This window comes from Sarcophilus harrisii, chromosome 1, assembly GCF_902635505.1.
Source record: "Sarcophilus harrisii chromosome 1, mSarHar1.11, whole genome shotgun sequence".
NCBI lineage: Eukaryota > Metazoa > Chordata > Mammalia > Dasyuromorphia > Dasyuridae > Sarcophilus > Sarcophilus harrisii.
Window position 1 is genome coordinate 280,329,716 of NC_045426.1, and position 22,751 is coordinate 280,352,466.

At 34.6% G+C, this 22,751-nt stretch overlaps 1 protein-coding gene across 3 annotated transcripts in view; it reads right to left on the minus strand.

Annotated features, from left to right (window-relative positions):
• ACO1 (aconitase 1) overlaps window positions 1-17,248 on the minus strand; it is an 89,161-nt gene extending 71,913 nt beyond the window's left edge. The window contains exon 1 of one of the 3 annotated variants that reach the window (XM_031943207.1): window positions 17,089-17,248. The gene's annotated coding sequence lies outside the window, so the exon portion shown is untranslated. Of the gene's footprint in view, window positions 1-472; window positions 772-1,428; window positions 1,508-17,088 lie in introns of those variants that run through there. The other 2 variants (XM_031943218.1, XM_003761403.4) reach the window with 2 other exon arrangements.
• Window positions 17,249-22,751: the final 5,503 nt, after the last annotated feature.

Below are 22,751 nucleotides of genomic sequence, written 5' to 3' on the forward strand. Positions count from 1 at the left end.
ATTAACTATCCATAAACTTTACCGTGAAGAAACGTAAAAAGAATAACCATTACAGCCAGCCGGATCAGAAAATTCAGCAAGAGAAACAAAAGTGCCAAGTAGGGATAGAAGGCGTGTAAGAAAGCGGTGAAAACCCTCCAACCCCAAAGTCCCAAGCAGATAAACACCCCGTTATGTGGGAAGGAGATGAGCCGGCAGGCCCGTGAAATACTGGAACAGCAGGTTCCTGGTCCCTCCATTTCCCCTCCCCCCCCCCTGCAAGGCCCTTCCAAAGCCTGAGACCCTCCCCAGCAGCAGATAGCTCCCTAACACCCTCCCTCGGTGACAGTCTAAAGCGCTCTCTCCCAGGAGAAGGGGGGAAGCCACGTTGCCAGTCCCAAACTCCGGGAGGAGCGCGCCAGGCTCTCCGTCCGCCTGGTGCCCTCACGCTGCCCAAGCCCGAGGCAAGCTAGATGGAAGCCGGGGAACTCACCAGGGGCCCGCGCGGCTGAGATTCGCCGGAGCGGCGTGACGTGGCGTGGCGTGAAGGGCGGCCGGAGAAGTCCGGAGGAGACAACTACGCGGGCAGCCCCGGCTGGGAGCGCTGGCTTCCCGCGGACTCTTCCTAGCCTGCTGCTGCTCCGGCCGCCGCCGCTACGAGCCGAACAGCAGAAAGGAAAGGAGGGGAGGGAGCTACACCGATCCCCGGGCTGTGTGCACGTAAAGGAGGGGGTGGGGGGAGTCAGCTGCTTCCACCAGAGCCCACACGCCGGCCCGGGAGCAGCCCGCCCTCCAGTTCTCCTCCCTCTCCTTTCCTCCTCCCCTGTCCTCAGCCCCCGCCTTATCCTCTCACAGTGGCCTGACCCTGTAACCTCCCGTAGCTGGCTGACTCGGCTCTGGTGTGCGTCCCCAAACCGCACCCGGTGTCCAAAGTTCTCCAACAACTGACAGTAGGAGATTTTTTTTTTTAAGGATTTCAAACCGGAAAGTGAGGGATAAATCACTTACTAGAAAATAGAAAAGGCTTCCCGTCCCAGGCCCCACAAGACCTCTGCTCCTCGGGCGGCCGGTGGAGCTTGGAATCCTTTACCCTGTTTGCAGCAAGTGGGTCAAAGGGGACCCTCGGCAAGCGATCTCTGGACTGAACATGGCTTGCGCCCCGCCCTCTCCACCCCCGACACAAACGATTCTGGACCCCATAATATAGTCACACACAGGCCTTTGTCGACTCCAGTATATTACAATTCCCGCCCCTTCCCCCCATCACCTTGGCATTAGACGAACGCCTTTGTAACTCTTGAGTCAGTTATAGCAAACAAGTTCAACAAAAACTTGTTAAGCACCTACTACGTGCTAGATGTTAGCTATATAAACGGCCTCTGACTTGAAGCTGCTTATAGGAAGGTAGGATGCACATAGAAAATTAAATCTGAAGGATTGAACACTTACACAATTTTGGCGGAATAAGGAGAGGTGTGGAGGTAGTGCCTTCCAGGCGCTAGGAAGGAAGAACCGCGGCAGTTTTGGAGAGTGGTGTTGAAATGTTAACTGTATCTTTAAGGTAGTGTTTGAAGGAGAGTATTGTGCAATGACCCTGGAAAAGGCAGAAGACTCAGACTGAAGGTCTTTAAAAGCCTAACTGAGTAGGATGTTGTTTATTTAATTGGAAGGCCTTGTGATCTCCAAGAAGGAACCCTTGAATTGCAGTTGTTTTTTGAGAGGGTGAGGGGATGGTTGCTCAAGCCTATTGATTTTGGAATGCCATTTAGGAAGAAAACACTTTAAGGAGAGCCTTAAGTCTTTTTTCCATCATCTAAAAAATTTATTAGTATAAACAACAATGTAATGATAGTAAAATAAAGAATAATGACTTTCATATGGAGCTTTAAAGTATCCAAAGTGTTTTATAGAAATTATTTGAGAAGATACTGCTCATTTGAAAGTATTATTTTGCCTCTTCTGCAAAATTGCAAAATACCCTTTGGTTTTACAGCTAATAATTAATCTAGGCCAATTTAAGCAAACTATTCAGATACTTTTGGCCAAAAAAAGGTAAACAACTAATATTAGATATTTCAGATGAAAAATAGAACTTTTTTGTAGGGGATTATTTGAATGATTAAAACCCTAAAAAAAAATTTCTTTGACCTTAAGGAATAATCTGAATAGTCATTGTCATGAGTTTATTTATACAGATATACATGCATATATACAATACACATACATATATATTCATATTTATACAATTTGATTTTGAAAAGGAAAACATTACTATTTTTCCAACATTTAGGAAAAATTTTTTTTTAATATCAGCTTTTCTCCACTTACATTAAAAATAATTTGCAGTTCTCCTGGAAATTAATTAATAGGAATTCTGGTTGGAGAATAAGTGTACTTCAGGCAACTAGGTGGTACAGTGGATAGAGCACCAGTCCTGAAGTCAAGAGGACCTGAGTTCAAATTTGACCTCAGACACTTAACATTTCCTAGCTGTGTGACCCTGGGCAAGTCACGTAACCCCAATTGTCTCAGCAAAAAGAGAGAGAGAGAGAGAGAGAGAGAAAGAGAGAGAGAGAGAGAAAGAATAAATATGGAGGGGTTAGCTATAATTGGAATTAAAGGATTCTGGCTAATTTCCTTTTTTTTTTTTTAAGGTTGAGGGGAAGAGGAAAACCAAATAGGATGGGAAGTGTCTTTGTGACGTATATGTCTAATAGTGGTTCTGGATCAAAAGACTATAGTATAGTGAAGTTTTTTAGTATAATTCCAAATTATTTTCCAGAAAGATTATGTCATTTGCTAATAGCAACAGTGTAGCTCTGATTCTGACAAGAAAAGGAAAGAAGATTCTATTCTTTATAGCCTTTATAATGGAATTAAAACACTATTTGAGATCTTAGCATTTAGAATCAAGACCTTTAGAGATCAGATCCTCCAAGTTTATTGATTTTACAAATTAATTTTTTTAGAGGGCATGAGGAAACTGAAGTTCAGGGAAATTGTGACTTGTCCCAGGTTAAACAAATAATAAGTGTTAGAGGTCTGATTGGAACATTAGTACTTAACTCCACAGCTAATAGAGTCTTTTACCTCTAGGTTTTTTTCATTTTACTACCAGTCTAATTCTTTACATCCTATGGTCCTAATATTTGTTCTCTCCAGAGTGAAATGAGCCAGCATGGTTAGATGATAAGTAATCACTTGAGTCAATAGTTGGTTTCCAAGACAGTTTGAAAATGAAATAAGTCTAGATAATTTGAAATATAGTTAAAAGAAAAAATAATGCTAATGTTGAGGTATCAGCTACTTGTCCTGGTATTATTTCTGAAAGAATTCATGCTCTTTCTCCAACCCCCAAAAAAGGCATTTTAATAAGATTTATGCACTTGTTGGCTAGGCCAAGCTCCCTGAAGGAGTCAGTGGCCCAGCAAAGCAAGATAAAGATTTTTATAAGCGTAAATGGTGACGATCACATCACAAGATACGTAAATTTTAAGATTATAGTAGAAGTTCGCTTACTTGGAGAGGTCTAAAAGCTTTGGTGGAATTGAGCATCAGTTACCCAGAATGGATACAGAAAAGCCCATTTAGGAAGGCATTACATTATAGTATTGATAGCTAGCAGAGGATCACTCAAGGGCAGTAAATAAGGGGAATTGCTCAGGTGCCATGTTTAGGGAAAGATTTATTGAAGTTTGTGGTCCAGTACTTGTTGGTGCTTCTTTCTCATTGGCTGATTTATATGGTATGTCCAAACCAGCTGGTATGGTCACTAGGGTATGCTAATCAGCTTGTTTCTATAGTGATTTCTGTGGGTTTTGAGTCTGGGGGCAATAATTAGAATCTTATCATTCCTCTCTTAGAGAGTTGGAATCCAAGTTTTTCTGGTAGAGGGACAAAGGTTATAGTTTTTGTAGCTTCTTCAGGCTGAAAAGCCCTGCCTGAAGGCTCTGTACTGAGAGGGTGGAGATGGAGGTAAATCGCACCCAAGATGTATAGACTTGCCTGAGAACTTAAATATCCAGTGACATCCATCCTGTAAGGTCATCTGAAATTTGATTGAAGCCTGTATGGAGAACACAAATTTGCTTAAAAGGTTTAAAAGGCAAGATTTAAACATTAAAAAGTAGAAAGGTTGCAGTAGAGATAATAACAGGAACTAGAGTCTTTTAGGATCTTTTTGGATACAGTCAGAAAGGGTGATCCCATTTTTAGACTCAGTACTCTATATAATAGTGTGGTTTCTGTAATATTTCTTGTTGGGACAAACTGGAAGTTTTTTTTTTTTTTTTTTTTTGTCCCAGTTTCTCACTTTTCCTCGTCAGATGTTACTGCAAAAATCTTTTAAAAATAGATCTTAATTTGATCAATGCCTTGATTATCCATGATTCCAGAGGAACAATGATGAGAGTATGCTAACCACTTCATGACAAAGAGGTAATGCTATCAGGGTGCAGAGACATATTGTTTTGATATAGCCAATGAAGGAATCTGTCTTGTTGATCATTACAACTTGTTACAGGAAATTTTGATTTTCTTTTTTGCTCCTCAAAAAAGTGTAGGAAGTGGGAAGGAGAAGAAAGATATTTCTGTTATTTAAAGAAATTAAATATAATTTAAAAATAAAATATAGATCTTAATACAAGTTGGCACAGCCTCTCAAGTTTTACTTCTTCAAAACCCTATTCATGTTGTGAGAATGAACTCAAACCACTCAAATCAAATTTGAACTCAGAGTTCTAATCTGATCAAGAACAAAGCCTAAAAGGGGTAAGACCAAACTAAGGAACCAAGAATTCACTTGAATTTCAAAGAATTTAAGTAGGATTATATGATTTTGTTGCTTTCTCAGCTTTGTCTTATTAACTTGTTTAATTATTCCCCTCCTTTAGAGGATATCATCCTTATATTATAATTTGACTAGAAAGATAGATTAAAACTGTTAAGATGTCCATGCTTTACATCCTGTTATGATAACTCAGAGATGTTCCTGTTTCAATCTATTATTTAATAGATTGAGTATTGTACTTACTAAAACTTATTAATTATACAATTTTGCTATAAGAGGAAAAAGAAGGACATAGTTATATCATAATATATCCCTTACCTCTGTTTGATTCCAGTCATGAGTCACATCTGACAGCCAACTATGCAGTCACAAATTGTTAAAAGGCAAAACTCAAGATTAAGCCAGTAGGCAATTTCCCCTTTTAGTAAGGAAATAGCACAATGAGGAAATAGAGTCAGGAGGATCCTACTTAGGCCATATCCTAGGTCATTCCCACAACCTTTCCTAGGTGCAATCATCTACCTTACCAATGCTCAAGACTGCCACATAGGCCATTTTATATTTATATTTATATTATTAGCTTTATGACAATTTTGATAACTTTTCTGGTAATCAAAGCTCAAACAACAGTACATTTACAATGCCAGGAATTTTTACCTAAAATAACAAAATTTCATTAATTACTAATTAGAGCTTGAATATCTTCCTGATGTTTCCCTAATAGTTAACATTTCATTAGTCCTTTTCTTATAAATAAAAATGATCCATATTTTGAGGCTTCAGACATACAGCAAATACCTGATGTTTGACTCATCATTAATATATTAAAGCTACAACTTTAAACCATTTTATACACTTTGATAATTGTCAGATTTACAAATGATCATACCCCTTTAAAAGCCTAATTCATCAATGACATCTAGATTAAAAATTGTTTTGCCTTAAACATTATTTGTGCTCAAATTTGCAACATAAATTTAGAAATACAACACAATTTAGAATAACACAATAAACTTCAGATGACATCAATTACATTTCCAAATTATTGCATGTAAAAATCATTGATAGTATTATTTCTGGCATTTTAAAACCACTTTAAAGTGATCAAATATCGAACAAATACATTCAATTAGAGAAATAATAATAGTGTAGTGCCTAACATATGCCAGTCACTGTGTTAAGCACTTTACAATCATGTCATTTTGATCTCATAACAACCATTAATATTTTTCTCCTTACAAATCAGGAAGCTGGGGCAAACAGAAATAAAATAACTTGCTAGAAATTGTATAGCTAATAAATTTCAGCAATTGAAATATAGAATAGTGGGTTTACCAAAGAAAGAGGTTGGCTGGCTCCCCCACCTCATACTGCTCATACTCTTGGCATTGCCAGGGGCACCCAGACTCTCCTAGGCAGCAGCTAGGTGGGATCCACTAAAGTCAGATCCAATTTGGAGATACTGAGTGACTGAATTTTTGGGGGTGTGCACTGTCTAGATGGAGTGGTTGGTGCCAGGATCTTTCTTTGGTGTAGTTCCTATTGGTAGAGCTCAGCGAATATAGGCGTTGGGGCCTTATTGCCTATCTCCCCTCCAACCCCCTAGCTGCAGATGCTGAGGCTAGGGAATTGCTTGGTCAGATTGTGCCCCGCCCCCTTCCTTTAAACTCCTTTAAACTGTTACTCTGTCCCTCTTCTACCAGATGGGATGAATTCAAGTTTCCCTATAGTCTCCAATATTTTCTCTTCTTAATCTGATCTGAGATGAAGGGGATTTAGAGGGACATGGGCTGTAGCAGTCCTCACAATTGAAATACATCTATGACTCCAGGGGAGCATGCCTAGTGATCAGGGTTATGAAGAAAGCCTCATTATTTACTGATGTGCTTTCCTTTTTTTTTTTTTTTTTTTTTTTAAGTATCTACTCTAGTCTTTATTTGAAGGGGACTATCCCTCTCCAAAGATTTGATAGGTAAACTATCCCTTGCTCTCAAGCAAATTAGTTACTATTATCCTTTTCTTCTAAATCATGTACCCATTTTTGACCTTATCTAAGTTACAGTGTAAGATTGTTGTTCTATGCCTAGTTTCTGTCATATTATTTTCCAATTTTTATAGCATTTTTGTTTTTGATTTTTGACAAATAGCAAATTCTTATTCTAGAAGCTGGTTTATCAAATAGTAGCTTACTATAGTTATTTATTAGTGTGTCATATATATGTAATCTATTGCAAATAGCTAATAGCAAATAGTTTTTTATACTTTTAAAATACTTTTTAAAACTTTTATATAATGTAGTTTTAGATTTGGTACACTTCCTTTGCATTTTTTTTTTTTATTAATTCCCTTGATATTCTTGATCTTTTGTTCTTCCAGATGAATTTTGTTATTTTTTCTAGCTCTGTAAAACATTTTTTGGCAGTTTGATTGGCATGGCACTGAATAAGTAAATTAATTTAGGAAGAATAGCCATTTTTATTTTATATCTTAGCTTGGCTTAGCCATGAGAAATTAGTATTTTCCCAGTTGTTTCGATCTGAGTTTATTGTCTTGGTAAGCAGACTCCTACATATTTTATATTGTCTACATTTATTTTAAAATTTAAATGAAATTTCTTTCTATCTCTTGCTACTGAGTTTTGTGGGTAATATGTAGAAATGCTGGTGATTTATGTGACTTATTTTATACTCTACAGCTTTGCTAAAGTTGTTAGTTATTTCAAAAAGTTTTTTAGTTCGTTCTCTAGAATTCTCTAAGTATACTATAATATCATCTCCATATTTTAGTTACTTTAATTCTTTTTCTCCTTTTATTGCTAAAACTAAAATTTCTAGTACAACATTGAATAATGAACAGTGTTGACAGTGGGCATCCTTGTTTCACCCCTGATCTAATTGGGAATAATTCTAGCTTATCCACATTACAGATAAAATTTACTGACGGTTTTTAGTAGATACTACTTATCATTTTAAAGAAACCTTCTTTTATTCCTATGTTTTCTAGAGCGTTTAATAGGAATGGGCCTGCTATATTTTGTCAAAAGCTTTCTCTGCATCTGTTGAGATAATCATATGATTTTTTGTTAGTTTTGTTATTGATGTGATCAAGTATGCTAATAGTTTTTCTAATATTGAACCACCCCTGCATTCCTGTTATAAATCTCATCTCATCATAGTAAATTATCCTGGTAATAAATTTTTGTTTTCTCTTTGCTAATATTTTATTAAAAATTTTTGCACCAAAATGTTTGTAGTACCCCTTTTTGTAGTGGCAAGGAACTGGAAACTGAAGATGCCCATTAGTTGGAGAATGGCTGAATAAGTTATAGTATATGAATGTTATGGAATATTATTGTTCTATAAGAAATGATCAGCAAGATGATTTCAGAAAGGCCTGGAGAGGTTTATATGAACTGAAGCAAAGTGAAGTGAATAGAACCAAGAGAACATTGTATACAGCAACACGATTATATTCTGTTGGATGGGGCTCTTTTCAACAGGGAGGTGATTCAGGCTGGTTTTAATGTTCTTGTGATGGAGAGAGCCTTTTCTCCAGAGTGTGGGGACTGAGTGTGCATGATAACATAGTATTTTCACTTTTTTGTTGTTTGTTTGCTTATTGTTTTCTTCCTTTTTTCCCCTTTTTGATCTGATTTTTTTTGTGCAGCATGATAATTGTGGAAATATATATAGAAGAATTGCACATGTTTAACATGCATTGAATTATTTACCATCTAGGGGAAGGATAGGAAAAAGAGAGGGAAAAAATTTTGGAACACAAGGTTTTACAAGAGTGAATAATGAAACCTATCTATGCATATGTTTTGAAAATAAAAAGTTTAAAAAATAAAATTTTTGCACCAATATTCATTTAGGGAAGTTGGTCTATAATTTTCTTTCTTCGTTTGGACTCTTTCTGGTTTAGGAATAAGCATCATATTTGCATCATAAAAAGGAATTTGATAGGATTCCTTCACCTATTTTTTTCCAAATACTTTTTATATAGTATTGAATTTATTTGTTCTTTAAATGTTTGGTTAAATTCACTTGTAAATCCATTAGGCCCTGAAGATTTTTTTCTTAGGGAGTTCATTGGTGGCTTGTTCAACATCTTTTTCCAAGATGGAATTAAGAATTTTATTTCCTCTTCTGTTAAATATCCATTCATTTTACTTAGATTGCCAGATTTATTATCATATAGTTTGGCAAAATAGTTCCTAATTATTGCTTTAATTTCCTCTTCATTGGTGGTGAATGTAGCATTTTCATTTTTGATACTGGTAATTTGGTTTTCTTCTTTTAAAAAAAAATCAAATTAACCAAAATTAATCTATTTCATTATTCTCCACCCTCCCCCCATAAAATCAGCTTAGCTTTCTGTTAGTTCAGTAGTATTCTTATTTTCAGTTTTATTAATCTCTCCTTTGAGAGTTTCAGAATTTTTAAATTTGGTGTTTGTGAGAATTTTTCATTTATTATTTTTCTAGCTTTTTAAAATTGTATGCCCAATTCATTGATCTGCTTTTTCTCTATTTTATTCATGTCTGCATTTAAAGATATAAAATTTCCCCTAAGTACTGCTTTTGCCTGTATCCCATAAATTTTGGTATATTGTTTCATTATTGTCATTCTCTTTGATGAAATTATTGATTATTTCTATGTTGTTGCTTTCACCCACTTGTTCTTTAGGATTAGATTATTTAGTTTCCAATCAAATTTTTTTTTTTTTGAGTGTGGTAAATTGGGGTTAAATGACTCCCAGGGTCACAGAAGTAGGAAGTATTAAATGTTTGAGGTGGGATTTGAAGTTAGGACTAGTGCTTTATCTACTGCCCCCTCCAATTAATTTTAATCTATCTTTTCATGACCCTTTATTGCATATAATCTTTATTGCATCATGATCTGAAAAGGATGCACTTAATATTTTTGTTTTTTTGCATTTGATTGTGAGGTTTTTGTGCCCTAATACATGTCCAGTTTTTGTGTAGGTACCATGTATTGCTGACAAAAAGATATTCCTTTTTATCTCCATTCAGTTTTCTCCAGAGATCTGTCATAGATAACTTTTATAAAATTCTATTCATCTTCTTAACTTCTTATCTATTTTGTGTTTTAATTTGTCTTGTTTTGAGAGGCTGAGGTTGCCCACTAGTATAATTTTACTATTTTTTCCTGGAACTCACCTCTAAGAATTTGAATGCTATACCACTATGAGCATATATGGTATCTTTTAGCAAGGGATAGTTTCCTTCCTTGTCTCTTTTAATTAGATCTTTTTATTTTATTTATTTTTTGCTTTTGCTTTGTCTGAGATCAGAATTGATGGTCCTGCTTTTTTTTTTTTAAACTTCAGCTGAAGTATAATATATGGTACTCTAGTTTTTTTAACTTTACTCTGTGTGTCTTTCTGCTTCAAATGTGTTTCTTGTAAACAACATATAATGCAAGATTCTGGTTTCTGATCCATTCCATCTGTTTACATTTTATAGGAGTTTTCTTCCCATTTCCATTCACAGCTATAATTACTATGTAATTCCTGTCACCCGCTTCCCTCCTCTTCATCCCCCTTTATACTTTTTTTTTCTCTTTCTTTTCATCCTGTCCCTTCTCATCATTGTTTTGCTTTTGATCACCATCTCCTTCAACCTACCATTGCTTCTATTAATATCTCTTTCCTCTTCCTCCTTTTCCTCCTACTTCCCTATAAGAGAAGATGAATTTTTCTACTCAAGTGTGCATGTTATTTACTCTGAGCCAAATCCAACGATAGTAAGATTCAAATAATGCTTACTATCTCTCTCTCCTTTCCGTCTACTATAATTGGACTTTCATACCTCATGTGATATAATTCTGCTTTCCCTTTTTCTCTTCTCCCAATACAAATTATTTTATCATCCCTTAATAAATTTTTAAAATCATCACATCAAAATCAACTTATATCCACTCCCTCTGCTTAAATATACTCCTTCTAACTGCCTTAATAGACATATAGTTCTTAAGAGGTATAAGTATCATTTTTCCAATAAAGGGATGTAAATAGTTCAACTTTATTGGATATCTTGTGTTTATCCTTTTTATCCTGTTTACCTTTTTATGCTTCTCTTGAGTCTTGTATTTAAAAATCAAATTTTCTATTCAGCTCTGGTCATTTCATCAGGAAATTTTGAAAGTCTCCTATTTCTTTGAATGTCCAACTTTTCTCCTGAAAGTTTATGCTCAATTTTGCTGTAACTCAAGCTCTTTTTACCTTCCAGATCGTTTAATGTAGAAGCTGCTACTTTGTAATTCTGAGTGTGGCTCCACTGATACGTGAATTGTTTATTTATGGCTGGCTTACAGTATTTTCTTCTTGATCTTGTAATTCTGGAATTTGGCTACAGTATTCCTTGGAGTTTTCATTTGGGGATCTCTTTTAGGAAATGATCAGCAGGTGGATTCTTTCAATGACTATTTTACCCCTCCCCCCCAGTTGGTTCTAGGATATCAGGGCAACATTCCCTGTTAACAGCTTGGAAGATACTGTCTAGATTTTTTTTTAATCATATTTTCAGGTACTCCCATAATTCTTAGATTATCTCCCCCAGATCTATTTTTCAAGTCAGTTGTTTTTTTAATGAGATATTTTACATTACTTCTATTTCTTTATTCTTTTGATTTTGTTTGATAGATTCTTGATCTCTCATTGAATCATTAGTTTCCACTTGCCCAATCCTAACTTTTAAGGAATAATTTTCTTTGGTTAGTTTTCATACTTCCTTTTCCACTAGGCGATATATATATATATATATATATATATATATATATATATATATACACATACATACACATATTGCCTTAGTAATTTAAAACTTAAGTTATTATTAAGGGATGGAGAAGTTATGATTTTCAATATGCATTAATGAGGTCATGGATTATTATAGTTCTCAAAGAAAATAGGGGAAAATATTAGAACTAGAAGGGAGCTTATAAATCTAATATAATCCTTTCATTTTTTTTTTTCAAATGAAGAAATAGGCTCCGAAAGGTTATGTAAATTGCTTAAGCCACATGAGGCAGAATTAGGATTCAAACCCAATCTGTCTAGTTCCAAATCCAGTATTCTTCATTCTACCATAAATAGTGCTGAAATATCTCTTATATAATGCCAAGATATTAGGAGATATACTGTTTTTCAGAGCTAAGGCCCAACAAACAGGCTGAACCCTGAATATGGCATAAGAACAGTCCTTTGTATTCACCCTTTGGATGCTCTCACCCTCTGGGCAAATGCTGTCATGATATTTCTGATTTTCATATTAATTGATGTGATATATGTAATGATTTAGATATGTTGGAGTTTCTCTGTTTCCCAAGAAATCCTGGCTTGAGAGTTGATGTGCTTCAGTGAAAGTATCAATTTATATCTTCTTACATGCTAAAAAATCAAGCCAAGTGAATTGACCTATATGCTGCATTCCTGTTCCTACCAGCTAATTGGTTCTATATTCCACTGAATGATCACAAGGCTCAATGACCCTATGCATAGGTTTATCACAAGGCTCAAAGATAACTGAGAGACTGTTCCCATAAGACCCAAGAATGCCCATATTGCACCCAAAAATGCCAAATGTGAAAACTGTGTGCTCAAGGCCTATGATTGTTATGGTCCTGTCTGGTATGATTTTCATGCTTATGCCATAGCCCTACCATAGGACCTTAAACCCTTCTTCTAGGGAGAATTTCACTTGCAATTCTGTTTTCTTTGCTCTGAAAGTAAACTGTTATTTGATTCCCATCTCACCTGCTTCTGACCTACTTTGGCTCAGGTTAGAGACCTATTCAGTCTGTACTACCTTTAAAATTCTTTTGTCAATACTAAGGGGAATATATTTTATTGATTTGCCAATTATTGAATTCTAAGGGGATTCATCAGATTTTTACATATAATGGAGGGGTTCAAGTGAGTGAAAGAAAATTTCTCTGTCACAGGATAGTTCCTTCTGTATTTTTTTAAATAGCTTTTTATTTACAAGTTATATGAATGGGTAATTTTATAGCACTGATAATTGCCAACCTTTTGTTCCAATTTTTCCCCTCCTTCACTCTACCCCCTCCCTTAGATGGCAGATTGACCAATACATATTAAATGTATTAAAATATAAATTAAATACAAAATAAGTATATATGTCCAAACCATTGTTTTGATGTACAAAAAGAATCAGACTCTGAAATATTGTACAGGTAACCTGTAAAGGAAATAAAAAATGCAGGCGGGCAAAAATATAGGGATTGGGAATTAATGTAATGGTTCTTAGTTATCTCCCAGAGTTCTTTGGCTGGGTGTAGCTGATTCAGTTCATTACTGCTTCATTAGAACTGGTTTGGTTCATCACATTGCTGAAAATGGCCAGGTCCATCAGAATTGATCATCATATAGTATTATTGTTGTCCTTCTGTATTTTTAAAGGCAAATATTTTGAGGGTTTTTTTGTTTTGTTTTGTTTTGTTTTTTAAAGAGACTGAGATTGTAATCAGTTTGAAGCTTAGTATCTTTAACTAATTCTGGGGTAGTCTCTGGTTGTTGGCACTGAGATAAAGTTAACATTTAGGCTTTTAATTTACATGTTTAAGATAGATCATTTATTTAAAATATGTCATTTCCTCACATTATTACCATTTTCAGAGCTACTTTATAGTTTTAAAAAGTCTTTGCCAGAGCCAAGAGTACAGCCAATTCAGACAAGAGTCGGGGAATCACTAGATTCCAGGGAGAGAAAAATAAAATAATCATTAGATTATAATAGACTTAAAAGTAGAAGAGAACTTAGATATTATGTAGGGCAACCCATTCATTTTATTTAAAATTTTATTTTTTATTATAAAAACAATCGCAAACACAAATATTCAAAATAATATGGACAAAACTGAAAATTGTATATGAAATTATGAACTATTAAAACAGTTTCATTTTTAGAAGTACATGTTAAATTTAATAGAGCAATAACCTAATTGCAGTTTGTGTTCCTTTCCGAACCCTTTTTATCTTCTATATATTTAAAAAATATATTTAAAAATTTTTTTTTCATTTTGCTTCTCTATCATTACCCATTAACTCATTTGCTTTCCCTCAATAGAAGCTCTTTGTTATTTTAAGTAAGTCGAAGAGTCAAGAAGACGGCAACACCTTCAACTCACCTGTTTTACAGATAAGAAAATTGAGGTCTGGAGAGGTTAAATGATTTGTCCATGTTCACAAAAATAGTAAAAGTCAGGGTTGGAATTTGAACCAAGTCAGTGAATAAGGTACAGAAGTCAAAATAAATCAAGTTAACATTTATTATTAATATCAATAACGGATCAAGTTAAGCATTTATTAATTATCTACTAGATGCCAATTCCTGTACATAGCATTGGTGATAGCCAAAAAATAATAAATGGGAGGCAAAAAATAATAATTCCTTGACTAAAGGAGCTCATAGCAGGAGACAACACGCACACTATGTACAAATAAGATATATTCAGGATAAATTGCAGATAATTCCAGAAAGAAGATGATAAGACTGAATTAAGTGTTGCAAAAGGGGAAAATTTAGATGAGACTTGCAAGAAATGAAGGAAGTCAGGAGGCTAAGATGAAGAAGAAGAATTCTAGGCACCAGGGACAGCAATAGACTCAGTAGGAGAGTCTTGAGGGAGGAATTACAAGGAAATTAAGGAAGATGAAGATAATCTATTTACATTATTGTTCACTGAAGGCTGGCTCTAACTATCCCTATGAATGATTAAGGTTCTTATAACTTTGTAATCTAGCCTTTTCATTGTTATTAAATTCTTTTTATAAATAAATAATATATTTTTATAAATAAATAAAATACTTTAATTTTATTTATTTTATGTATGTATATAAAATTCAAAATCCTTGTCCCTGAGGTACTTAGATTCTCCTGGATCAATGCTTCATATTCCACTCTGACCTGACAGTGGTTCTGGGATGTTCAATATTATATTGTAGATTACAACCTATCTTCATCATCTCCATATGTTCCAATTTTGTCCATGTCTAAAGATCATCTTACTTACTATACTTACTTACTATACTCTTAAATTACTAAATAATGTTTTGTTTGGTGGGGGTTGTTTAGAAATGTGGTCTTTCATTTTTTTCCATTTTTTTTTTCAGTAAGAAAAAGTGAAATGCTGGCATAAAAAGAACTTGTTTTGGATTATAAATGGGAGAAATAACTATCTGTAAGAGAAATGTGATATTTTGAAAGTGATGCTTACATTCTTATTTCTTTTTTTTTTTTTTTAAAGGAAATACTGCAGGAATCCTTTTGATTTACATCTTACACTATGAATCACTTGAAAGAACAAGTTTAATTGCTTTTTTCAAATGGAAACGAACTAGGATATTACTAGGGAAGTGTTTTGTAAACCTTATAATGCTAAATTAAGATTTTATTCTCCTGCTTGCCAGTAACTTTATTTGTGATATGCTGCTGCCCTCTAATGGGAATAGTATATATTTGTTCAGTCCTTTTTAGTTGTGTCCAGTCTTAGTGACCAATCTTTTTTGGAGCTTTTCTTGGCAAAGAAATTGGAGTGGTTTGCCAATTTTTTCTTTTCATTTTACATATGAGGAAACAAGCATGATCACATAGCTAGTAAGTGTTGGAGGTCAGATTTGAACTGAGGTCTTTCTGATGCCAGTCCCAGAATTCTATCTACTATGTTATCTACCTTCCCCATAGTATGTGTTAATATGCACCAAAGTAGTGATGAAATAATAGAATTATGAATCCTAGATTTAGAGCTGGAAGGGACCTTTGAGGCTTTCTGTTCCAATATCCTCAGTTTCTAAATAGATGATGAAACTAAGACTCAGAGTTTAAATATTTGTCAAAAAGTTTGCACAATGAACTTAATTCTAGAGCTAGGACTAAACAAGGTCCAAGGTCTTTTGGCTTCTAGTTCTGATTTTTATTTGTTTTTGTTTACATAGCAGTTGGAATTACAGAAAGAATCAGCAATTGGATCAATGACCAACTGTGAATGATATTCCAAAGAAAGGTATAGTACTAGAAAAAGGCATTGTCCACATTTTTTAATTTAAAGTAAGAGAATAAAGTCTGCAAGCTATATACCATTTAGCTTGAATTTGACTTCCAGAAGACTTCTAGAGTGGAATATTAAAGAGATGTCTGTGAACATTTAATGTAAAATCTACAGGACATGGGATGGAATGTCCTTTTGTGGATTGTCCTTTAGGATGAAGTCCTAGATCTAGATTCACATGAATTGAGTTTTTTCCTTTGGAGAAGCTATCCCCAAAATAGAGGGGATCAGATTTTTCTTGTTCTGACTTATTTTATACATACCCCTGAATTCCAGAGAGAATCTCCTAAAACTTAGTTTTAGCTTATGTTATGGTTTCCCCAGAAGGAATTAACAGCCCTCATTCAAGAGAAGTATTTGATGTATAAACTTGACCAGGAATGGGAAATTATTTATTTCTTCTACCACAAATACAAGATAAGAGCAGTGATATAGCTAGCATTTTATATAATACTTTTAAACTTTACAAATATGATTTCATATCCAGTAGGTAAAGAAACTGAAAGAAATAGAAGTTAATAATTTACCTATAGTCACATGGCTAATAATTGTCAGAGATAGCCTTTGAATTCAGATCTTTCTGACTCCAAGCCCAACGCCATCTAGACATCTCTAAAATGAGAAAATTATCATTTTTGGATTATTTTGTTATCTATTAAGAGCGGCTGAAAATAGCTCAAGTTAAAGTATAGAACAGGCATCAGTGACTTTTAGCCCCTTACTATAGTAATAATACTCAAGATTTGATGTCCTCATTGTAATCTTATACAAAATTTCAGTATAGGTGATTGATACTTCTTTCTGACTCCATTTGACCCCTACCTCCAGGCACTTCAATTCTTTAGTTTTTCCCCTCTCCACTTTTTCAGTTTGCTTATTTATTACTCCCTTAATACCTTAATATTGACTTGTCATTAATAAGCATTGCCTAGCCTTCCTACCTGGTCCTCTGTTTGCACAATTCATCTCACATCTTTGGGTTAGGAAAGGATGGACTATCTCAACAACAGTATTGTTAAGAGGGCAAAATTTTACCTGTCATGGGAGAAAAGTCTTTCTCACAACTATATGTAATAATTAAAATATGTGACATTTCTATAACACTTTACAATTTTAGAATGATTTCCATGCATTATCCTATTTAAGAGTCTATGAGCTAGATATAGGTTTTATTATATCTATTTTATAGAAGATAAAACTAAGGCTTAGGGAGACTAAACCTCTTACCCATGGTCACAGCTTGTAAGTACTAGGGGCAGGACTAGAACTCAGCTCTTCTGGGTACTGGTTCCAGGATTCTATTCATGAGACTTTGTAGCTGCTCTAGTCATCAGATGAATTTATTATCACATAAAAGGGAGACAGTAGACTTCTTCCTTCCCTAATCCTTGATCTGCTTTGACTAGAACACACCACAGGTACAGAGCCTGCATCTGACTACTTTTAAGAGATTGTGATTCAAAATTTTAAGGATTTGTTACTATGGTATGATGCAACAAACCCTGGTTGGTCGCTTGTTCCTTCTCCTGAACTATGACAACAAAGTGGGTTGAGATGCTATGTTAGTTAAAAGAAAGATGTAGTATCTGCTTTAAAAAAATTTTTTTTTACTTTGTTTTTGATTTTTTTCCAAATAAAAATTAGTTCTTCCTCAATAGATTTTTTTTTTTTTATATAAGAGTAGGAAAGAGATGACTCCTTTTTCTCCAGAATGGTAGCTGAAGTAGGAGCTCTTCCAGATGAGTTGGGCCTGGCTTTTCACCTTCTAGGTGCCTTTTCTGCTTTATGGTTGTTTTCCTGAGTATAGATAACTAAACAGTGAGCTTGAGATGGAGATTTCCAGTCTTGGTAGTCCTATAAATTCTAGAAGTTCAGAGTTCCTTGCTTCTTCAAGTCAAGGTTGGCTCACAGCAGGAAAGATGTGTCCATTCCCTGCCTGGCTTATCTGAAGACATAGACTTGGAAGGAATTGTTTGGACAGTGCAGAAGTCAAAGTGAAAGATGGAATAATTATTCATTAGTCCTGCCAACTATTGCAGATTCTAAAATTAAAGTCTTATTATTCTGGAAGAGTATAATAGTAGTTATGTTACTGTTGCTAATTATTTATTTTTTTAAGTCAATGTTTGCTTGTTGATATTGTGTGTAAGGGTAGAAGAAACAAATTGTTGTCCTGAATTTGATCTATGCCATATGTAGAGTATCCTTTTAAAGTAAATAAAACGTTAAACCTAAACTTTAAGCAATTCTCCCTGGGTCTCCAAAGTAGAGTAAAAAGTCGCCAAGGCTTTTTTAGTTTAAGGTTTAAGAAAGGCCCTGACTCCTTTCTTTAGAGTGCCAGCTTCTCTTAGGAATGAATCTTGGGAATGTGCACATATGTACATGTATGTGTATGTATGTATTGGGGTCTAGAACCAAGAGTGTTTTTTTACTGGAAAAGGAGGAGGTGAACATATATGATTCTTGGATTCGCAGATCCCTTGTACCCTGCCTTATCAGGCAAGTAATACAGGTATTTTGATTTTGTTTTGTTTTTAATCCCTATTTTACAGATTAGAAATTTGATGTTCAGAAAGATTAAATGACTTGCTTATGGTCATATAGCTAGTTAGAGGCAGGGGTTAAACTTGAACCCAGGTTTTTTGTATTTTAAGGCTACCATTCTTTTCTTTTCTTTTCTTTTTTTTAACTAATTGATAGTATTTTTCCTTGCAGTATATGCAAAGATAGTTTTCAACATTCAATGTTGCAAAACCTTGTGTTCCAAATTTTTTTCTCTCTCTCCCTCCTCTCTTCTCTTCAAGACAAGCAATCCAATATAGGTTATTCTTCTGAATATATTTCCTTATTCATCATGCTATGCAAGAAAAATAAGATCAAAAATGAAAAAAAAAGCACAAGAAAAGAAAAAAACCTAAGCAAACAAACAATAACAAAGGTTACTATATTTATATATGTGTGTGTGCGTGTGTGTATATATGTGTGTGTGTGTGTACACACACACACATACACACACACACACATACTGTTTTTGTTTACATTTGGTCTCTATAATTCTCTTTCTGGATATGGATGGCTTTTTCTATCTCAGTCCTATTGGAATCATCTTGAATTGCCTCATTGTTGAAAAGAGCCAAGTCCATCACAGTTAATCATCACACAATCTTGTTGGTGATGAGCCCTTGACTTCTAACAATAATCTGGTTGAACAGTGGGGTGACACAGCTAGTAAGTGTGTGAGGCAGGATTTGAACTCACATCTTTCTGGCTTTGGAACAGGTATTTATTATTATATACCCAGTACGGTAATAGATGCTGTGAGAATAGCACATTTAAAATGTTATGTTTTCAATGTGAGCATTGATACCTTGAAAATCGATAAATACTACAAAATTTGGACCTGATTTATTGTTTTTTATTGTTGTTGTGGTGGTGGTGGTCTACTTAGACTTAAGGAAAATGATGAAGAAAATGAAGTGTTTGAAAGTTACGGTTTAGTCAGATTGAAAGAATTCAAGGAGATTCTTTTGTTACAAAATATTTTATTAACACCAAATCTTTCTAAGGGAGTCTGGCAATTAGAAAGAGTTTGGGAAAGTTTATATATGCTAAAATTTGGGGCTTAGCTAGAAAACTAACAGCCTACATGGGGAGAGCAAGATACAGATAAGGGAGAGTCCAGTTGTCTTTTCATCCAGGTAAGGAGACTAGATGTCTTTGAGCAAGGTATTGTGGATAAGACAGGATGAGTTTTCTGCTATGAGATAAATAAGGAGCAACAGCTAAGAGATTTTATTGCTTCATATTCCTTAGCTAGATATGCAGTTTTGAATAGATCCTTAGTTCTGACCTATCAAAAATGTTAATGATATAAAGCTTAAATTTAAAAGTATATTGTGGTAATTCTTTCCTGTCCCTCATCCCCTGCCAGAGAGCTGGTTGTTAAACACCACTGTCTATAATCTATATCAACAAAAGCTCTTTGTGGTCCTCAATATTATTTAAAATTATAAAGGGGTCTCAAGACCAAAACTTTTGAGAACTTCTCTAAAACTCTAAACTACAGAATAGCTACTGTTCTGCATTTGTATATGTTGTTTTGTTACAGGGAGCTCTCTGTATCAAAAAATCATAGGGAAAAAATAGAAAAAATGTTCGAGTTATTGTGCACAGAGATAGAACCATGCAAAAATGATAGTTTCTCCTGTAAAGCAGAAAACATTTTATTATGGGGATACTATATTTAACATAGATAAGTAAATGCAGTCTAAAGATGGAACAACAATTTCAGAAACACAGCTTAAGATAAGCTGCAAGATGAGAAGCAGAATAATTAAAGGTCTTAAATACCTTTTATATAAAGAGCTGCAGAAAGAATTGGGAATGATAAATCTACAAAAGAAAAAAAAATAGGAGTAGAGGAGAGAAATAGGTTTTTTCAATTGTTGAATGGCTATCACATGGGAAGAGAAATTGTTGTTGTTGGTCAGTCATTTCTGACTCTGTGACCCCCTTTGGGGATGGATTTTTTTGGCAAAAATACTGGAGTGACTTTCCATTTCCTTTGTCAGCTCATTTTACAGATGAAGAATTAAGGCAAACAGGGTTAAGTGACTTGTTCTGTGTTACACAATTAAGAGTGTAAGGCCAAATTTAAATTCAATAAAAGGAGTTTTCCTGACTTTGGTCCTGGTGTTCTATCCATTGTGCCACCTAGCTGCCCCAGAAGAAAAATTCTGTTTATTCTATTTCATCCTGGTATAAAGAACCTGGAACCATAATGGATAAATATAACAAAGATATAAACCTAATCTTGATGTGTTCTATTTATGGTACAGATATGTCTGATTACCTATCTAAATTCCTAATATTTATAATACATTTCTCTAGTGAAGTGCATAGTATTTTAGCTATTTATATCAATCTAATATCAGTAGGAAACCTCCAAATGAATATAGTTTCAATGTTAGTTTATAACAGTATTATAGTTAAGTATTTTTGCCAATTAAAAGCTGTCACTTCATTAGTTAGAAATATATCCTTCTATTTATTTAACAAATGTATAATTTGATAAATGTAGGCAATTTAAGTTATATACATGGTTTCTAGTTAATTTTCCGATTAATACAGGGTTTTTCCAGTTAGGTTATAGTTGGCTCCTGTCAACTAAAGTAGCAAAACCTAGCATGTTTAATGGAGGCACCAAAGTACTAGAATGCTTTACCAGAGGCAGAGAGAGGCAAGGTTAAATACACATTATCAATAGGGAGGGAATCCCTTGAGAAATAGTCTCAGGAAGGTGTTTTTTAAGTTGTTTTGCATAAAAACTATCCTTGGAGAAGGCTGTGGAGGATAATGATATATGGTCGGAACAGTCTTTTTTTTTTTTTTCCTTTTTTAGTCTTTTCTTTTTTTAAAGCTAGTTTGGAGAGTTCTACTTTTAACTGGTTTCGATTACTTTAAGGTACTTTACAACTCTGAAATCAGGCAAGGTCAGTTCATACTTAGTTGCAGTCAACATTACCAGTGGTAACATTGGGTATCTTTAGTTATTTTTCTAGTATTCTAACTATTTGTATCAATGTACCATCAACAGAAACCCTTCTCTAACTGGATTTAGAGCCATATCATTGTATAACTATGTCAATGGGGATTGCAGAGAATACAAAGCTTCTCTGCCTGTTTCTGGCTAGCTATAGTGACCCTGTATTTGGGTACTTGATAGGATGATTATGCTTATGGCTCCTTCTAGTCATGTGGTAGCTTAGTGCTAAAACAAACCTGGTATTTTGGTAGAATGTAGAATACTGTGGATGATCTTCCATGCCTCTTTATACTGTTAACAACAACATGGATATGATTGCCATGTTAGTTTAAAAGACACCTTTTGATTCACATTGTTCTTTTGAAAGTAGGTCTCTTCTTGTAAGGGATGAGGAAAGAATAACTTGCCCTATTCTTTCCTTCTGGCCACTATATCCCATCACATGGCAACTAAAGCCCATGTCCTGCCTATAAGAGTGTGAACTTGGACTTTGGGTTGTCTCTTCTGTGTTTATTCTTTGCTGATTTTTGGTAAATGAAAATCAGTTCTAAAATAGTTTAGTCCGGGCTTGGAAATCACCTTGTGAATGCAAGATTTTCAATTTGTTGGAGTTAACTGGAGGCAAGGGGAGAAGGCCCTAGCGATGTTTCCAGTTCTCTTGGAACAGATGACTACCATTAAAGAAGATGATCCCAAGCTCTGGCCCAACTTATTTGGAGATCTCTACTGTGAGGAGGACAGAGCAGAGTTGAGACAAAATATAAAAATGTCTTATAATTTAGCTGAGGTTTAAGTATCAAACCAAGGAAAAATATTACTGAAATTATTACTGCCATTTATTTGTTTGTTTCTGACAAATACACCTTCTAGTATTTTGAGCTTAGCATTTCTATGTGAACAGTAAATATCTGTCCCACGCCTGTTTCATATTATCCACTGAATACCTTTCTATTCCCATTTTGGGAACCCTAGTCAAAACCTAAACCTTTCCCATAAGCAATTTCTCCCTCATACTGGGATGGGGAATATAATAAAGCCAAAGTATGTGAGAAAAGGAAGTCTAACATTTTATTTAGGTGTGAAAATTTGTTCCAGAATGAAAGAATCAATAATAAACTGCTTTCTATATCTCTGGAACTTTTGGGCTAAATTCTTTTTGCTTTTCAGCCAATATGTTGTTTTCTTTTGTGTTTCTTGATATAAATTATGAATATTTTTATACACTAAACAAATACATGATTGACCAATATTTGGAAGGGTCACACTATTTATCTCATATTTTGATAGTAAATATGGGAAATGTGCAGACTTGCATCTGAGAGAAAATAATGTGCTTTCTGGCAGT